General features: G+C 42.2%; 1 protein-coding gene across 3 annotated transcripts in view; it reads right to left on the reverse strand.

Annotated features, from left to right (window-relative positions):
• The window catches only part of SNTG1 (syntrophin gamma 1), a 1064578-nt gene extending 1049256 nt beyond the window's left edge, over positions 1–15322 (reverse strand). For all 3 annotated transcript variants that reach the window (XM_075353282.1, XM_075353284.1, XM_075353281.1), the window contains exon 1: positions 14943–15322. The gene's annotated coding sequence lies outside the window, so the exon portion shown is untranslated. The remainder of the gene's footprint in view (positions 1–14942) is intronic.
• Positions 15323–15567: the final 245 nt, after the last annotated feature.

Below are 15567 nucleotides of genomic sequence, written 5' to 3' on the forward strand. Positions count from 1 at the left end.
ATGAACTTCATTATAGATAGGGCACAGCTTTCATCAAAAGATAAGGCATTTTCTCCTTTTTATAAGTTCCACATATTCAAAATATTAGAGTGTCTACATTGTAACCCCATTATGACCATTAACGTACCGGTACATCCAAGGTCGTGTCTATCCCTTTGATGCAGTCACATGAAGCGAGCCTGTATGTTTCACTCCACATGTTGGCTGACCTATTCAGCTGACATGTGCCTCTAACAGGAGCGGGTGGATCTCTGATCCACCTGTGCCTGTTAACTGGTTAAATCATGCTATTAATCTCTGAATTAAATGTGTGCCAGTGGGGAGTTTACCATTCTCTGCCCCCATTGGTGGCCCCGTGATATGATTGCAAGGTACTGATTGGTTTTCATGACAGCAGGGAGTGAGCTGATTACTGCTATCTCTGTCATGACATAGTTCCTGTGAATGCCGGCTGAGCACCTGCGCTCATAAGAAGACAGCATGTGTGCTGTATACTGTGCTGCTGATGCCCTGCTCTGTACAGCACAAGAGATTGGATGATTGCAACTTTAAGTCCCCTGAGGCCTAAAACACACTTCCGCAAAAAAAACGTACGTGTCTTACGGTCCGTTTTTCGGGTCCGTGTTCCGTTTTTTTGGGGCGTTTCTCCGGTACGTATGGCATCCGTCGGATGGCGTATGCGAGCCGTGTGTACATGTAAAATGTCCGTGTTTGTGTGTAAAATGCCCGTGTATGTGTACATGGAATGTCCGTGTGGAATGTCCGTTTGTGTGTTGCACAATGTCGTTGATACATGTCGGCTGACAGCAGACAGAGTTGCGCGATAAGAATGAACTCGGGTGAACTTCACCCAACTTCATTGTCATGCCGCGGCTGTGTGCCACGTGCTGATTAGCGGTCACCTGTGAAGGATTCACCAGTGACCGCTAATCCCCCGAATGACTGAAGTGAGCAGCCCTCTCTCATACTTACCGCTCCCCGATCACCAGCGCGGCGAGGAACAGCTGTGCAGAGAATACGCGGCAACAATTACTTTGAATATGCCGGCCGCTCATTAATCAATCTCGTATTCCCTGCTTTCCCCGCCCACCGGCGCCTATGATTGGTTGCAGTCAGACATGCCCCCCACGCTGAGTGACAGCTGTCTCACTGCACCCAATCACAGCAGCCAGTGGGCGTGTCTATACTGTGCAGTAAAATAAATAAATAAATAATTAAAAAAAACGGCGTGCGGTCCCCCCCAATTTTAATACCAGCCAGATAAAGCCATACGGCTGAAGGCTGTACGAATTAAACGGATAACACGTACAAATTAAACGGATGTGTGTTGCGGGTCTAAGAGGATGAACAAAAAAAGTAAAAAGTGTAAAAAAAAGTTATTAATAATCTGAAAAAAATAAAAAAAACCCACAAAAGTTCAAATGACCTCTCTTTTACCTGCCCTATTGAAAATAAAACAACTAAAAAAATACACATATTTGGTATCACCGACTTTAAACATGCCCAATACATCAAATAATAAAAAAAAATGAGTCTGATCGTAAAGAGAATAAAGAGGAAAAAAATCAAAACACGGGAATTACATATTTTTGGTCATCGCAACAGTGCAATAAAATGCAATGACAGCTGATTAAAACATATAATTTACACCAAAATGGTATAATTATAAACGTAAGCTCAAGATGAAAAATATAAGTAGGGTGGTGAAGGGGTTAAACTGAACAGGTACTTCAAGGGAAAATGTCATGGGTAAAAATGCTATTAATCTGCAGATACTGGGTTAATCTGCAGGTTAATAGCTTTGAAACCTGTCCGGTGTCTGCACATTGAACCCCACTGCAAAAAGGAAATGATCTTTAATCCTCCCGGCAGCAGCGTGAGTTCAGTCACCACTCTGTATATGGAGAGCAGTGGCTGTAACCGTAACCCCCACACTGACTGACAGCAGGTTCTAATTCTGAGCGGCAGTCAGTAGGTGCAGGCAGTGCAGTTACAGCCGCGCTCTTAATATGCAGACCTGTGACTGAAACCCAGGAGGATTAAAGTTAATTTGGTTCATTTGGCGTTGTTCAATGTGCAAGCATCGGGCAGGTTTTAAATACTATTTGATAAAACATCGTATTGCACTTGCACCAGTAAAAAAACTATGGGGCAGTGTCCTCTTGCCTTTTATTTCTCGTCACGAATGCATTTTGCAGCGAGTCTCGGCTCACGCACCCCCATACAAGCCTATCGGAGCGTGTGAAACATCGCACTGCACTCGCATGTTATGCGACTGCAGTTCGGTGCATACAGAGACAGCGGAGGAAATGGGAGAAAGTGTTCCCTCCCTCTTCTCCGAGGCTGTGATATGATTGCAAGATCGCATCACAGTCGAATGACCCTCGGCTGACGCACGCAGCACAGGGTCATTAGCATATTACTTCCAATGCTCTTGCATCGGAAGCGGTACGCAAGTGGAAAATAACCCTTAACCCTTAATAACGTTTTTGCCTGTGACAAGTTCACTTTAAGGCTCATTCAGACAAGCATTTTATATGAATGTCTGCTGTCCAAGTAAGTACCGATGCACACGCTGGGGTTTTTGACGCACCGTGTGCACAGCAAATCTAAAATCCCATAGACTTTGCTGGCTTCAGGACAGGCATGCAGATTTTGATGCAGAATTTTAAAAAAAATCTATGTCAAAGATTTTGATGCCGAAAAAATCTGCAGCATGTTGGTCAGGTTTAGCAGTGTTTCTTCACTCATTGACTTCAATTCATTGACTTTCTTGATGGCCTAAACACAGCACCATCAAAAACTGCACCAAAACCGCATCAAAACCACATCCGGTTTGGATGCGTTTTTTGTCACAGCGTGCAGATCTGGTACAGAAAATTTCTGCACAAAATCTGTGTCATGTGCACCAAGCCTAACAATAGAACAGCACACTGATCAATGTAATTCAATAGGGCTGTTCAGATGACAGTTTGTTCTATTTGTGTCCATATGAAAAAAAAATCGCAGCATGCCCTATTCTAGTCCATGAATCGCGTGAGACTCACCCACTTAAGTGTATGTTCACACTATGTTCACACACTGCATCTTTTATTGTGTTTTTGGTGCGTTTTTGAGGTCACAAAGATAAACCTAAACGCATGCATTTCCTTCTCCCAGCAAAGCCTATGAGATTTCTATTTTGCTGTCTACACTGTGCATCTTTTTTTTTTGTCTGCATCTTGGCTGAGTTTTTGAATATGCACCCCAGATCCAGCATGTCAATTCCTTTTTGTGTTTTTGTCCAGCGTTTTTGAGCCCTTCCAGTCAATAGATAAGACTTAAAAAACGCATTGGACAAAATGCGGTAAAATGCGGCAAAAAATGCATACAAAACGCATGCATTTTTTATGCGTTTTTGCCGCGGGTGCGTTTTTGTGCATTTTTTGGGGCCAAAAACGCTACGTCTTTGTGTGCAGATGCAGTGTGTGAACATAGCCTATGAGTGCACACACAAAAATCCGATCCCATAAGGAATATCCGTAAAGCATCTGCTTTTTATGGATATATTGCCATTATTAACATAGTAAACTAGATTTTATCACGTACATTTTAAAATGCAGATGTAAAAAAGTGAATGCCACATGGACATGGAATACGGCACACAGATGGCAATGCAGATGAAAATCTTAAGTTTTCTAGATGTAAGTCAGACAAGTTTTCATCTGCTCGTCTGACCCCAGGCTTAATAGTAACAGGTGAAATATACCTAAACCAAGAAGCTCATAATGAACATGGACATAAGATGTGTAGATAAAAATGGGAATGGCAGGAAATAGAATTGTGAAAGTGTTGGGTAAATAAAGATACAGTATACATATGCCAAGAAATCGGAGCACTTGTTTGAATACAGAAAAGAAGAAATGATCCGATCTCCTCCAAAAGGTATTCATTATTTCACTTAAGGCCCCGTTACACGCGTCGAGTTATCGTGCGATCGCTTGTGCGTCACAGGCAATTTGTTGCCCGTGTCGCACAAAATCGGTAACCCCTGTCACACGCACTTACCTCCCGAACAACCTCGCTGTGGGTGGCGAACATCCTCTTCCTGAAGGGGGAGGGACATTTGGCGTCACCGTGACGTCACACAGCAGCCGCCCAATAGAAGCGGAGGGGAGGAGATGAGCGGGACGTAACATCCCGCCCACCTTCTTCCTTCCTCATTGCCGGCGAGACGCAGGTAAGCTGTGTTCGTCGTTCCCGAGGTGTCACACGGAGCGATGTGTGCTGCCTCAGGAACGCCGAACAATCTGCATCCAGGAATGTGACCGATATTTTGAAAATGAACGACGTGTCAACGAACAACGATAAGGTGAGTATTTTTGCTCATTAACAGTCGCTCGTAGATTTCACACGCTACGATATGTCAAACGCTGCCGGATGTGCGTCATGGAATCCGTGACCCTGACGACATATCGTCCGATATATCGTAGCGTGTAACGGGACCTTTAGATTCTCAAGTTGTTCAGTAAAGATTAATTCATTGCTCTCCTTTTTCATTAAAATGTCTGTAAAGCAGTTTATTTCTTTGTCTCCTTTTTCAAGACATGTTTGATGTTAGTCGAAAAGACCACTGTCATCTATTGGTAACAGCCTTGTTCCTACTATCAACTGGTCACATTAAAGGGTTAATCTGGTACCTAAATGTCATTTCTAAAGATCTAGATTTACACCCTAACCATTTTTGTAATTACCTGTATTACACAATACCCTACACTTTCTGTAATCTACTAATCTCTAAATATGTTTTTTTTACTTCACTTTTTGTAACGTTTCATTGGAAAGGAGTCCAAAATGTGATGTCACAGGAGGCTGGGGCTGCACTCATGTTCCGGCAAAGATTATCACCCCTCCTGGAACATGAAATCTTCAGGGTGGGGTGCTGAAGTTACTTACTACAGTTACTTACTACAGTTTATTACATTGCTGTCCTTTGAAGAGGTCTTGAATACATGCTGATAGATGGTGTGATAGATGTGAGTGCAGCGCTGGCACTCTGATTCAATATACATTGTCATATTTTTTAACTGCAAAACAATTGCAGTTAAAATATTGGGGGCTGAAACAGAAGCAATGAATAACACCACCACTGTCCCAAAAGCTTCTGTCACCACTCTCAAATGAATAGTCATAAAAGCGGGTGATATAAACTGTGTGAGTGACACCAGTGCTACCCTATGCTGATGATTCGTTTGAGGTTTTTGGCAAAGTTTTTGTTTAAAGAAACACTAGACTCTTCATTCTTTTATGAATTTAAAAGATGTCGGGAAAAAGTCAGTAAAAAGACATGCTGAAAACAATATTAGAAAAAAAAGTTGAAAGAGCACCATGGAAATGACAATAAAAGACAGTTATGCTTTACAAATCTCCCGAGGAGATAAAGAGATTCCTATTGCAAGTTCTGCTTGAAAAACTGATGTTTATAACTGCTGGAAAAGGATGTAGAGGGAACATAACCTACAGTACAGTACAATCATAAAGCCTATCCTTCCAATCTTGATTAACGTCCCCTGTCCATTCTATATCACTACCAGCCTTTTCCAGATCTTCTGCATGTATTGTACTTGCTTTCTTCTGTGGGGAGATGCCCTGTTTGTGGCTTCATTGCTGTACTGCACATGTAGGAATTTTCTGACAGCCCAACAGAAAATAATGCATGTGGCAGTACAGAATTTAAAGGGAATCTGTCAGCAGGTTTCTGCTATGTAAGCTGAGGACAGCATGCTGTAGGTGAGGATAGCATGATGTAGGGGTTAAAAAACAAAGATCAACTGTGCCTCTCTTATCAGGCTGTGAGCTATTGTTTACTTAAAATAAAGGCTTTATCACCTAGTGATTTATCATTATGGACTACAATATCACAAGCAAGCCAGTCACTCCCCCTGCTGTGAATGACACCTCACTATCAATCTCTATTGTGAGCCTGGTGTAGGCGAGACAGCTCTCTGTGCTCTGCTACATGGCTAATTTGAAATGGTTTGATTGTGTCAGAATGGCTGCAGCCAATAATCTATGTTAGGCCCCCTAAACATGTCCGTGAAAAAACATGCACATGTGTTACGTCCGTTTTTCGGGTCCGTTTTCCATTTTTGTGTCCTTTTTTTGTGTCCGTGTGCCATCTGTGTGAATGCCATATGCTAGCCGTGTGTGCGTGTTGGATGTCCATTTATGCGTGAGATTAATAACTGATATGTGTATGTGTTGTCCGTGTGAATTTATGCGTGTTTGTGATGCACAATGTCGTAGATACATACCCGCTGACAGCAGACAGAGTCGCGCGTAGAGAATGAACTGGGGTAAACTTCACCCGACTTCACTGTCATACCGCGGCTCTGTCTGTGTCGCGTCCTGATTAGCGGTCACCCGTGAAGGACTCACCGGTGACCGCTAATCACCAGAGTGACTGAATGGAGTACCCCTCCGTCATACTCACCGTTCCCCGATCACCGGTGCGGCGCTGCTGTTCTCTTAGCCTTAGACATCTTTGGATTCAGAGTCTCTTTGCCTAGAACATGCTGCTGTCAGATGAGGTAGCAAAAACGTGATGACATTCTTTTTAAGGCTATGTTCGCACGTAACTGCTGAATATTCTGAAGCGATTTGACAGCGCATGTGCGCTTCAAATCGCTGCAGAAACACTGCGTAATGAATGTAGTGTTTCAGCAGATTACATGCCGAATTCATGCGCTCGGGATGTTGCCTCTCCCATAGACAGAGTGGGAGCTGCATCCAAAGCGCACAAATTAATTGACATGCTGTTTTTTGTACGCACGGATTTGGGTCAAAATGTTGCCATCCAAATCGCTGCGTTCAAAAAAGCAACGTGTGCACGTATCATGCACAATCTTCATAGATTGTGCAGGTGACGCAGGATGCATGCAGTTACACTGCAGTGCTATACGCAGCGTAAAAGCATGAAATTACACAACGTGCGCACGAGCCCTTAGCCTGCCGCAGTAAATCTCTTTGTACCGTATATACCTGAAGTGCTGAGAGATATTTGTTCTTGTATTTGAAGGAGGCTAAATTAATAAAAAATAGCCAGGAGATGTCAATCATTAAGGCATGATGGCAGTTGAGGTGGCTAAAATCACCTGATGGGTTACGTTAATGACAATTTTCTTTTATATTTTAGTTAGTATAAGTTTAGTTTAAGTATGTTTCCTACTCCTACATTCAGATTTTTCACCCTAAATGAAGCTTAGTTATGTGCACCTGAGAACTGATTTAGGGGTCGTGCGCACGTTGCGTAATTGCATGCATTTACGCTGCGTATTGCACTGCAGCGTAAATGCATGCATCCTGCATCCCCTGCACAATCTATGAAGATTATTGTGCATGAGACGTTGATATACTGCCCCTGGAAAAAGCGCTTCTGCGAAACGATCGTTGGGGGGACCCCTCTCCCGTCCACTGCGACCTCCTATTTTTAACAGGTAACTATAGGGAATTCTGTATACCCTCTTAGATAGACTACATAGTTTTCATCACCCACCAGTTCTGCTATGTCCCGTTCCTTCCTGCAATAACTTATATTATGTGGTGGAACTTGCTTTGCATCTCCAATCCATGTATGTCCTAGTGTGTGGATTGGTGATTTAGCCGCTATACGAATACACAAATCAGTTTCAATAATTGCGATATATTAGCCTCTCATCCACACACTACGCCATTACATCCATCATTTTCTAAATTAATAAATTCTATACTATGTGGCTCATCTGCTTTGTACCTCTATTATACATGTGTCTTAGTGTGTGGACTAATTATTTAGCCGCTCTATGAATATACAACCCAGCTCTTATTATTGCGGCACATTTATTTATTTTCTATCCACACACAACACCACCACATTCATCATCTGTCAATTTATTGGAACTGGAACTCGCTGCCTCAACACGTCAGACTATCCCCTACCCTTGCAAACTTCAAACGGAACCTGAAAACGCACCTGTTCAGAAATGCCTACAATCTACAATGAACTCGCTGCCGCCCGACCACCGTGCGGAGCTGCCGCCCGACCACCGTGCGGAGCTGCCGCCCGACCACCGTGCGGAGCTGCCGCCCGACCACCGTGCGGAGCTGCCGCCCGACCACCGTGCGGAGCTGCCGCCCGACTACAGTGCGGAGCCGCCGCCTGACCTACACCCCACCTATTGTCTCCTCCCCATAATCCTATAGAATGTAAGCCCGCAAGGGTAGGGCCCTCTTCCCTCTGTACTAGTCTGTCTACTGTAACTTGTATACGTATTTTGTATGTAACCCCCCTTCTCATGTACAGCACCATGGAATTAATGGTGCTCTATAAATAAATAATAATAATAATAATAATAATAATAATAATTTATTACTATACATAGAAAGGACAACTGTATTAATTCATACGACTCTATCACTAGTTTCCCCTGGTCTTCCTATGGGAATTTCATGTTGTCGCCATTTTTCAACAGTTTTTTCTAAATCTCTACTAGATTATGTCCTAGCTTGTGGATCGCTCATTTAGCCGCTTTATGAACATATAGTTCTTATTTTTTGCAGTATACTCACTTTTCATCCACATCCTATGACATCACACCCACCATTCTCTAAACGACTTAAGGCTGCTTTACACCAGGCAATCTATCGTGCGATAGATTGTCGGAGTCACGGTTTTTGTGACGCACATCCGGCATCGCTGGCGATGCCGGCCTGTGTGACACCTCCTAGCGACGCAGTATCGCTCACAAATCGTGAGTCGGGTACTGCTCGTTAGGTTCCATAATATCGGTTACTTTAGTTGACCATCGTTTCCGTGGTAGCACACGTCGCTCCGTGTGACACCACGGGAACGATGAGCAGCTCACCTGCCTCCCGCGGCCGCCGCCGGCTCTATGTGGAAGGAAGGAGGTGGGCGGGATGTTTACGTCCCGCTCATCTCCGCCCCTCCGCTTCTATTGGCCGGCGCCCGTGTGACGTCGCTGTGACGCCGAACGTCCCTCCCACTCCAGGAGGTGGACGTTCGCCGCCCACAGCGAGGTCGCACGAGAGGTAAGTATGTGTGACGGGGTTTACTAACTTTGTGCGACACGGGCAGCGATTTGCCCGTGACGCAAAAAGGACGGGGGCGGGTACGATCGATTGTGAAATCGCACAATCGGTCGTACCGTGTAAAGCAGGCTTTATAGTTTTGGTAGTGATATATAATTTCTTTCATGTGAAGAAAGAGCTGTGGAGAAACAAGCGCACATAGGGTTTTACCCCAATATGTATGGGGTAGGGAGAGGGGAGTCAGAATACTCACCAAATGTAGTTGTGATAGTCACAACCACTATACACGCATGTAAAATGGATCCCAGGCTGCAGCCACCCGTAGTAGCAGATAACAGATAACACAAGAGATAGGTGTTCAGTTGCCGCGCCAAAAGATCACTTCTTGCAGATGTTCAGATTAATGTCACTTTATTATCGTACAGGTCAACGCGTTTAATGTTATTCCTGTGCTTGGTGGTCCTGATGAAGGGGGCAGATGCTCCAGAAACGCGTTGACCTGTACGATAATAAAGTGACATTAATCTGAACATCTGCAAGAAGTGATCTTTTGGCGCGGCAACTGAACACCTATCTCTTGTGTTATCTGTTATATAATTTCTTTCATGTTATTCCTGACCTTTCCTGTTTCATCCTTGGTAAATTAATGTTGCCGCACCTTTCCCCCTTTTTTAATCCTAAGTACCGGCTTTTCTGACTGGCATCAGTTTTCCCTCTTTTTTTACATAATGAATTATGGCTGGTCGCACTGTTTGGGAGAGGGGTCCTTTTCTTCTTCTCCTGTCACGATTTGTGCACTATATTACGTAATTTTATCCCCATTTTCCTTGCATCTGATCTTAAGTGTTTTTCTAATTGTCACGAATTTTTGTATTGAAATAAAGCAATTAATATTTCACTTTTCAATTTTGGTTTTGTTCTTCTTTTCCTCCTGTGTAATACCATGTTCTTTGAAGAATATACCTACCTAGGGATCACTATTTAGTGATACCCTGGCGTATCACCTATTTTGATATGGCCCATTTTCTACTGTCTTTAATGAGACGTGCGCATGTTGCTTATATGAACGCAGCGATTTGGGTGCTAAAAGTTTCACTCAAATCCGAGCGTTCATAAAATGAGCATGTCAATTATTCCATGCACTCTGGATGCAGCTCCCACTCTGTAGTGCACGGAAAAATACTGCATCCATTATGCAGTCTTTCTGCAGCGATTTGAAGCGCACATGTGCTGTCAAATCGCTGCAGAATATTCAGCAGGTATGTGCGCATGAGCACTAACAGCAATGTCTTGTTAAAAAAAAATGTAACAATAGGAAATGCTTAACCCCTTCACCTCCGGGCGATTTTCCGTTTTTTCGTTATTGTTTTTTGCTGTCTTTCTTTTTTATTTTTTTTTAATTTTTTAAAACTTTATTTTTTACTTTTATTTAATGTTACTAGTCCCCTCCAGGGGACTGTAAGGATCAGCAGTCTGATCACTTGTTCATTTCTGATGATCATAGCTGCACAGCTGATTAGAAGAAATGCTGCGATGCTTTAGAGCGCTCTGTCGGCTGTAACAGAAACTACGTCATGATAGCAGAAGAAGTCATCACATGACCCTGTGCTACCATGACAACCATCGGCTCCCCATGATCTCCTCACTGAGCCTCCGATGGCAGCGGGGAAAGGCGCGTTCCCCGCCACGGCCATTTACATTGCACTGTCACATTTTGACAGCGTGATCTAAGGGGTTAACAGGTGCAGGTGGATCACGGATCCACCTGCACCTGATATCCGCACATGTGTGCAGTACAAATCAGCATTACATATGTGGGATTCACCGCCGGCTCATCGCAGCAGTTGACAGTGATTATACCGACATAAGCTAGGACGTACCCAGTACGTTCAATGGTGGTAAAAGGTTAAAGAGGTTGTCTGGTGAAAATAAATATTACCTATCCACTGAATACCAACCCCAACAAATTAACCCTGCTCCACCAAAGCATACAGTGGGTACAATGCAGTGAGGCAGGTAACGTTCTTCTGGTGTTGTCAAGGCCAAACGCATCCCCTAAGTTTGGCACATAGAGAAGAGTGTGTTGTGACTTCACAGAACAAGTTTCCACTAAGTCCATTGGCAGCACACTTCACATAACTCCACCTCGCATTGTTCTGGATGATGTAAGGTTTGCATGTAGCTGCTTGGCAATGGAAACCCAAGATATGAAGCCTCCTGGTACACAATTTTTGTGCTGAGGCTAATTCCACAGCAGGTTTGGACTCTGCAGACATGGAGTCAGCTGAGCGTTTGCGACTTTTCTGCACTATGCACTTCCGCACACGATAACTCTTGTAACTTTACATGGTCTATCTCTTCAAGGATAAGTAGCTGTGGATCCTAAATGCTTTCATTTTTTCAATAATACCACTCACAGATGATCCTGGAATACTAAGGCGGAAGAAATGTCACAACTGACTTGTTTCACGGTGGCGTCTTACTACAGTATCCACTCGAATTCGGTGGACATCCAATTCTTACACAAGTGTTAGTAAAGGCAGACTATATAGCTAAGGGATTGATATTATACACCTGTGGCAATGGGACTGAATGAAAAAGCAATACCTTTATCCACATAATGTACCTGAAAACTCTATGATGATACATTTGTCATTTCTTCTTACTATACTGAAGTCCCAACAATTTCCCTAATATGCAAATATATGTAAATTGATTTCCAGAAAAAAGAGACCATGTTGTGAGATAATTGGGATCTAAGTTTTGTCTAAGCCACCAATAAACCCTTTTAGTCCTCACAGCCTTGAGCACTGTAATAAGCTCCGACCAGCGGATACTCGTGCTGCGTATATGTATACACATTACAATTTTTTAATTTCGACTTTGTCTTAGGGCGATTTTTTTTTTTATCTTTGACGCTACAATCGCCAACACAAATTCATTAGGTTTCTTCCACTTCTTCGGAGTTCTGGAGAAGTGATATTACAGTGGTTATGCTTTGTAGTTTTGCTGCTTGTTAATCTTGTTATTATTACTCTTTTTTCCATTTTCGCTGACGACAGCGTTTGAAAAATCATCTCTAGGTTACCATTCAATCTATTTCTTTACTGGAGGGAACGTGATGTCATTATGATCTGAGCCGTCCACATGCAAGAATGTTTTACAATAACATAATTTGTGGAGTACATGGAGCACGAGCTCTGTGGAGGTGAGATTGATGTAGGAGACGCGGCGTGCATGCCCGTGCACACTAATTAACGACGAAACTACAGAATGATTCACGTGGCACATGGAAGAACGACTTCTGCTCTCCTGTCAATCTATGTTCACATAAACACACTCACGTTACACCGTATTTACACCGACTTGTATCACTGTGTCAAAAACACACAATGATATTTATTCACCCTTTATACTGCCTCATTAGCACTGATGGTCATTATAGTGTGCTAAGAGGAAAAAATTCAATATCATTCATCTTCATGATTAATAGCACAGAATGGACTCTGTTTTCCTATGACTATACATGAGTAAAATGAGATTAAATAGAACAATGTTTTCCATTAGTGAGACGTATAAATCAACTTATATTAATCGCACCGGATGTGATGAGTGCATAAAAGCCATAAACACACACGTATATATATATATATATATACATGCCCACATATATATATATATATATATATATATATATATATATATATATATATATATATATATATGATTGATATATATATATATATACACACACTATATATATATATATATATATATAATCAGAATGTCATCTTCCATGCATACAAGGCACACTATTTCTATGGGAAATAGGCCACTTGGCATACCAGGATTCCCGCATGTAGGAAAAGTTATTGGATATGACTGTATATTGCACGATTCTGTTATCAAGAAGAAATGACTTTAATTAATATGGGAACAATATGACTAAGAGAACAGAACGTGACAAGACAGATCGCTTAAAGATATGACTAAATATTTCACCATATTAAATATTTCACTAGACACAGCATAATGCAGGCAGAACGCTGGCTTCTCAGCTATTAAATCAGCAGTCTGATCTCCTCTTTTTTATGTGCTTAGTTCCAGACCCTATTTCCATTTGTACCAGATTTACTTCCTCTTATTTCACCTTCTGACCATCAGTAAAATAGGAGAGCAAGCTCCACAGTGCAAACATTTTCATTAGGGTCCATGCGCCTCAAGGAGATTTCTCAGCTAACAGACCGACCATTCATATATTTCCATGATTTGTTTAGGAGCCTTCTCTCCTGTCACTGGTTCAATTCAGATCCAAAAGTGAAATTCAGTGATCTATTTTCAATTAGTTTATCAAGAAAAAAAACCCAAAAAAGTATTGATCATAACCCAGGCAGAGGAAAGGAAATCTTGTTCAAATACTTCTCAAAAGAGCAGGGTTTTACAGATGGATGAGAAATAGATAGATAGATAGATAGATAGATAATAGATAGATAGATAGATAGATAGAGGGATAGATAGATAGATAGATAGATAATAGATAGATAGATAGATAGATAGATGGATAATGGATAGATAGAGGGATAGATAGAGGGATAGATAGATAGAGGGATAGATAGTTGGATAATGGATAGATAGATGGATAGATAGAGGGATAGATAGATAGAGGGATAGATAGTTGGATAATGGATAGATAGATAGATAGATAGATAGAGGGATAGATAGATAGATAGATGGCTAGATAGATGGATAATGGATAGATAGATGGATAATGGATAGATAGGTGGATAATGGATAGATAGATGGATAATGGATAGATAGAGGGATAGATAGATAGATAGCTAGATAGATGCATAGATAGTTGCTAGATAGATGGATCGGTGCATAGATAGATAAATAGATAGGTGCATAGATAGATAGATGGATCAATGGATGGCTATATAGATAGATAGATAGATAGATAGATAGATAGATAGATAGATAGATAGGTGGATGGATAAATGGCTAAATTGATGGATAGATAGATAGATAGATAGATAGATAGATAGATAGATAGATAGATAGATAGATAGATAGATAGATAGAAAGATAGAAAGATAGAGAGGCGGATGGATAAACAGTTAGATAGATAGATAGATAGATAGATAGATAAACAGATAAACAGATAAACAGACAGATAGTCAGATAGTCGTGCATTGATATATGCTACATTACAGTCCCATTCATACTGTGAGAGAAATCATTTTCCAAGTTTATAAAGCCCATAGGATCCTGCAAGCCTCCTCACACCTCCTACACAGAAATGATTGGAATTGATCAAGCTCTTAGTATAATGTCACTGGTGCACTATAAATCTGGATAACTGCTTTACTTGCTATACTGAATGTTTTCCTTTGAATATTTATCATGGAGATTACATGGTCCTGTGAGTATGTGCAGCATGCACCCGGCACACAGACACTATATATACTGTATACACTACACATATAGACATTATACCTCCAGCTTTCTCTTGCAGAATCTGTTTAGACATTCTATGTAGAAGTCACTTATCATGGAGAACTTTCCATGGATCCTTAGTTCCCTCTATGAGCAGGCAATGCACAGGTGTGAAAAGTGTCCAGTGCAATGTCTCCATAGTGAGCTGCACACTCCTCTGTATCATATTGGATGATGATGGAGAGTAAAGAAAGCAGTAACTATTGTTGGGTCTGACTCTGCATCCACTGCTGCCTGCATCATGTCCCCTAAACATCACACTGTAAAACAAAGCTGGATTTACAGCTAGAGACCTGCACAATGCCCTATTACATGTGGGAAAATACAACATAAGGACCCCAGCATCCCGGGTGAAAATGACTAGAATCACTGGCACTTACCAGTCAGTTGCATGCAGGGATAATGTAGCAATCCTGGAGAACAGGTGAAAGCATCCACTCCTATAGATTGGTAATCTAATTCCAAAACGTGCTCATCCTGCTTATTCTATGGCTTCTTCTTAGCCTGCAAATCCATCCTCAGTCCCCTGCCCGTCTCCTTGTGATGAGAGAGTGTTTCTTGGAAGTTGCTGCTTAATTCAGCAGAGAATAGACACCGGTCATTGCAAGATCCAGCGAGGAGATGGGAAGTGCAGCCCTTCTATTGCCATCTGCCTGTACTGGATGGTGGAGCAGCATCACAGCAGCAGCGCCACTCCACAGCAGCAGCCCCACTCCACAGCAGCAGCCCACTCCACAGCTGCACTGCTCCTCTCTGCCTCTGCTCTCCATCTACAGGCAGACACTCCCCTAGTGACATGTCACAAAACGTGACATGGAGTGTGACAAGAAAACCTGCACCACACACAGCAAGTTTACAGGGAACTGCTGTATAGCCACTGGTGAGATCCTGATGATCTTCAGATTGCAGGGTGTTATACTGCAGCTTGTGTCCTTCTATGTATCATTGCAACTTGCAAGCAGTGGACTGGTAAGCAGGTAATGTGATTGTATCTATCCTTGTAGT

The sequence above is a fragment of the Anomaloglossus baeobatrachus genome, chromosome 6 (assembly GCF_048569485.1).
Source record: "Anomaloglossus baeobatrachus isolate aAnoBae1 chromosome 6, aAnoBae1.hap1, whole genome shotgun sequence".
In the NCBI taxonomy this organism is placed as follows: domain Eukaryota; kingdom Metazoa; phylum Chordata; class Amphibia; order Anura; family Aromobatidae; genus Anomaloglossus; species Anomaloglossus baeobatrachus.